This window comes from Colobus angolensis, unplaced genomic scaffold, assembly GCF_000951035.1.
Source record: "Colobus angolensis palliatus isolate OR3802 unplaced genomic scaffold, Cang.pa_1.0 Scaffold78, whole genome shotgun sequence".
NCBI lineage: Eukaryota > Metazoa > Chordata > Mammalia > Primates > Cercopithecidae > Colobus > Colobus angolensis.
In genome coordinates, this window is record NW_012121598.1 from 5559061 (window position 1) to 5564224 (window position 5164).

At 43.1% G+C, this 5164-nt stretch overlaps 1 long non-coding RNA gene across 1 annotated transcript in view; it reads left to right on the plus strand.

Annotated features, from left to right (window-relative positions):
• The first annotated feature begins 3518 nt into the window (after positions 1 to 3518).
• LOC105502202 overlaps positions 3519 to 5164 on the plus strand; it is a 10205-nt gene continuing 8559 nt past the window's right edge. The window contains exon 1 of the long non-coding RNA XR_001000296.1: positions 3519 to 3785. This is a non-coding gene — a long non-coding RNA (uncharacterized LOC105502202). The remainder of the gene's footprint in view (positions 3786 to 5164) is intronic.

Sequence of the window (5164 nt, forward strand, 5' to 3'; positions counted from 1 at the left end):
TAGCAGCCATGCTCAACAATCCTATAGGTCTATCTTAATTATTTTTATAGGAATGAAGAGTATTATAATGATTTCTTAATTATATATATTTGGTTTTAATTTCTACGGAGGAAGAGGACAACAAAGTTTTGTGAACTACTGTTCGGATAAGTTTGTAGTCGTTTAAAGAAAAGACTTCACAGAGAACAGGGCAGAGAGTAACACAATATCTGATTTCCAAAAAATTCAATCAAACTTTGATACGGATTTGGTCAAATCATTGCTAAACGGCCTCCTTAACATTATTATTAAACCGATTTATATAATTTGCTTTTTACTAGTCAAATACGTTGTTTTAAATCTTAGTTATTTTTTATTATAAAAGTAATACACATTCAGTGTAACAAGTTCAAATAGTCTCTCAGGCGGATAAAGTAAAATACGGACGTTCACCACACTGTACCTACCAAGATGCCCATACCCCAAAGATGATTGCTGTTAAACATTTAGAGTACCTTTCCTGACTTTGTTGTCTAAGCAGCTTTTAAAATCAATACTTTTGGTTTTAAGTGATAGTTCTGAATCCACTTTAGGCATAGAGTATGGGAAATTATATTTCTGCAGCAAACTCAGGCCCTGCAACATCAAGTGTGGATTCACTGGAAATTATTTGAAGTAACACTTAGAGATCATAGTAGCCAAAAAAAATTGGGAAATGAAAAAGGGGTTTTTAAAAATTAATTATTATTATTTTTTTTTCAAAGAGACAGGGTCTTCACTCCGTTACCAGGATGGAGTTCAGTGGCGGAATCATCGCTCACTGAAGCCTCAAACTCCTGGGTGCAACTAATCCTCCTGTCTCAGCCTCTCAAGTAGCTTGGACTACAGGCATGCACCAATCGTGCCCGGCTAATTTTTTAATATTTTGTAGGGATAGGGTCTTGCTATGTTGCCCAGGCTGGTCTCAAAACTCCTGACTTCAAGCAATCCATGCACTTCAGCCTCCCATAGTGCTGAGATTACAAGTGTGAGCCCCCACACCCAGCCGAAAAAGGTTTTGTGGAGGGAGTATGATCAGGAGAAAAATAATGGAATGTGCTCGAAAGAGATCTAAAGGGCCATGGAAGTTAAAAGGTTGAACTCTATAGAACAAAACATGAAGTATGGAAAGATTATTTAAAAAACACTTGACTTTGGAACAAAATCCAAATTGTTCCCATGATTTCATTCTTTGACATTATGTTCATTTGGTTATCTTAGTCTTTTCTCAGACTTCCTCTTTAACAGAGAATTATCTGAAAGCCCCTGGCTAAGTTAATGCTTATGACTGTGGTCATAAATGGATGGCTTGGATTTTATTTGTTTTGCAGTGTTTGTAATTTTTTTTATGTATACTGTTGTTGTCAACTAACATAATCCGTGTGTATATGGATTATGTTGACATATATATATTCCCCAAATTTAAAAACCAGTTTGGAAATTTTTCCCACGCAGAGAAAATCAGAAAATTGGCAACACTCTGCCCCATTTCCTCATGGCAACAATTTAAACAGGCCATGAGCCGTCCACATGAAGACTGGACCTTGAAACAGCAGCTAGTGTTTTGAGCTCTAAGCTAACACTTTGGACTTTCAGTCATGTTTTCTTTCCCCAAACAAACAGAAAAGTTTTATTTCAAAGAGGAAAAGGGTGCAACAGCTGCAACATACATAAAACCTATTTAGTTTTACTTGGAAGTGGGAATCAGGAAACCTGGGGTCTGTTTTTGACTTAGTTTGGATAAAGAAGGGTAGTTAAGGTGTCCTTATGTCTCTTACCAAGTGGAGAAAATACTGCTGTAGTTCACAGAAATTTTGGGGAGTTTTAGATTCTACGGAAAACAGAAATGCTATTTGTAACTTAGATTTTTTTTTTTTTTTTTTTTGGAGGAGTCTCGCTCTGTTGCCCAGGCTGGAGTGCAGTGGCATGATCTAATCTCCACCTTCCGGGTTCAATCGATTCACCTGCCTCAGCCTCCTGAGTAGCTGGGATTACAGGTGCGCGCCACCACGCCCAGCTAATGTTTGTATTTTTAGTAGTGATAAGGTTTTACCATTTTGGCCAGGCTGGTCTCAAACTCCTGACCTCAAGTGATCTGCCCACCTCGGCCTCCCAAAGTGCTGGGATTACAGGCATGAGCCACCGCACCCAGCCTAATTTTTAAATTTTTTTTTCTAGAGATGGGGGTCTCCCTTTGTTGCTCAAGCTGGTCTCTGTCTCTTGGGATCAAGGGATCCTCCTGCCTCAGCCTCCCAAAGTGCTGGGATTACAGGCCTGGGCCACTGAAACTGGCCTTCATTACAAATTCATTGAACACACTTTATTTTATCCTTTTTTATTTAAAAAAATTTTTATTTCAGTAGTTTTGGGTAACAGGTTGCATGGAAAAGTTTTTAGTGGTCATTTCTGAGATCTTGGTGCACTCATCACCCGAGCAGTGTACACTGTACCATGTGGCACACACTTTCACTTAAAAGCGTCTACTAGATCTTGCTGGCCAGATTTCCCATCCCTAAGACACCTGGAGTGTTCCTGAGGCCTTAGTAACTACTGCCTAAAGCTCCAAATCAATTTTACATTTACAGGTAACCAGAGCATCCAATCACCTTTCTCTAAGAGAGTACAAAGATCAGCTCGCGAGAAAGTTCAGACCTCTCATTTCGTTTCTGTTAGACCGGCCTTCCCCCAACCAGATGGAGTCTTGCTCTGCTGCCCAGGCTGGAGTGCAGTAGCGCGATCTCGGCTCACTGCAACCTCCCCTCCCCGGGTTTAAGCAGTTCTCCTGCCTCAGCCACTGGAGTAGCTGGAATTACAGGCGCGCGCCACCACGCCAAGCTAATTTTTTTGTATTCTTAATAGAGATGGGGCGGGGGCGGGGGGGGGTCACCATATTGGCCAGGCTGGTCTCGAACTCCTAACCTCATGATTTGCCCACCTCGGCCTCCCGAAGTGCTGGGATTACAGGCGTGAGCCACCGTGCCCGGCCTAGACGGGGCCTTTTAAATGACATTAAAAATTGTACATAAAATATGTTTTAGGATAATACCTGTTTTTCTTTGACCAAAGAAAGGCTTGGCTTCAGAGAATGTTAAGACAGAAATAGAGGGGCGTTAAATCCCCTTTGAAGTTTTTTCTAATTTCCAATCTGAGGAGGGAAATAACGTAGTAAAGGGACGCAAGAGCAACCTCGCTTCTTCCACAAGGCCCAGGATGCGAAGCGAACCTGGGCCGCTCGGCTACCGCCCGGTTGCAACCCGGAAATGCAGGGTGCAGGGCGGGCGGTAAGGGACCGGCCGACTGTGCTGATGCGGCTCAGAGAAATCCCGCCCTTGCCGCCGCCACCCACCCATAACGTCCTCCTCGACCCTCCCTCGACCCTCCCTCGCCCCGCCGCTCGGCCCTCACCGAAAGGGGGAGAGCGGTGGAAGAGAGAAGTCAAGGGAGCGCACGCGAAGCCCAGCCCCTACCGTGACGTCTGGAGACGCGACGCGTCGCCTCGCAATGCAAATCGGGAAAAGGGGATGAGCTGGGCTGGCTTCCGTCCTGACGGCCAAGGCTAATTCTCCCTCGAGTTCTTGGGAGATGGGCGTTTGGCGAGAAGGCTGGCGTTAGTGAAGCGCGCCGGGCGTCACGGTGAGTGCGGGTCTTGGGCCCTGGCACCTGTCCTCTGGGAAGTCGTCCGCTGTGAATCCCCTCTCCTTCCACCAGCTGCTGGTCACCCGGGAGACAAGCCCTGTCCGCGGAGACGAGTGGGACAACTCCGAAAGGTAGAACCGGCTTGTGGAGAGGAAGGGCCCAACCTTGAGTCTTTTACGCCACCCATCTAGGATTGCCAAGCGAGTTTCGTGCCGTTTTTCGGTTTTAAAAGGTGGTTTTGACCATTCTTACGTTCTCTTGGACACTTATACCCGACTTTGACCTCTTTCCTCTTGCTTCCGGTTTTTTGTTTTTGTTTGTGTGTGTGTGTGTGTGTGTGTGTGTCTTTTTTTATTCTCTGCAATCTGCCTACAATCCCAGGCCTTACTACAGCTCCTAAAACTGTTTCCCAGTTTCTCCTCTTCCCTAGTCACACTTCATTTTAGTGAAGTTGGAGTTTAAAGACCCTATAAGCTTATCAGAGTTAAAACTATGACTGCCTCAAATAGAAGCTTTTTTTTTTTTTCCTAAAAAGTGCCTTCCAACCTAGAGTTGTGGGACAAGTTAATTTCACCGCCACTCCACCTTGGAAATTATCAGAATCCTTACTTGCACTGATGTGCATTTATATAGAAAGCTGCAGACCACCCTCCTGGGTTTATTTCTTGCCTCCAGTTCATTCTGTGACCTTGAACAAGTCACTTAATCACTAACAAAATATTTACCTGACACGGAGGTGTTGCAGAGCCTAAGGAATTTAGTATTTAAGAGACCTGAGGGTTTCAGATGAAAGGGATTTATATCTAAAGGATATTACTTTTTCTGAATCTGCGAAGCATCCTTAGTTTTGTAAATATCTTGCTGCAGCCATTAAAAATGCCAAGTGGTTATTTGTTAAGGAAGTGTTCCTGTTTTAGGCTTGCTCTGCTGCGGCTTTGCTATGTAAGCAGATTTTGCATTTCAGCCGATTCTGTTTAAGATTCGTTGGTGAATGTCATTCATGATGGATTTGGGTAGTTTCTCCTTACAACATATCCCTGGACCATTAAGCATATCTGGAAGGTGATATCGGTTGTGTTATGTCTTTATCATGTTGATACGGCTGCCTTGAAATAGGTATTCCTTTTCTTGTGACACATTGGATGCATCTTTAATATTAGATAGCGAAGACCCTGTAGTAGTAAAAAAAAAATAAAAATAAAAAAATACACCTGTCGTTAATGAAATTTTGCACATGGGCATGCATTTTTTTTTAGAAAACAATGTATAAGAAAAACTAACAAAAATGTTTTACAGGTGACTTTTTTAGCATTTCATTTTTTAATATATTTACTTGGACTTTATTAATCATTGTGGGCATTTGTTTATTAATGTGGACGTGACTGGGTGCAGTGGCTCACGTCTGTAATGCCAGCACTTTTGGAGGCCTAGGCGAGCGGATCACCTGAGGTCAGGAGTTTGAGACCAGCCTGGCCAACATGGTGAAACTTGGTCTTTACTAAAAATACAA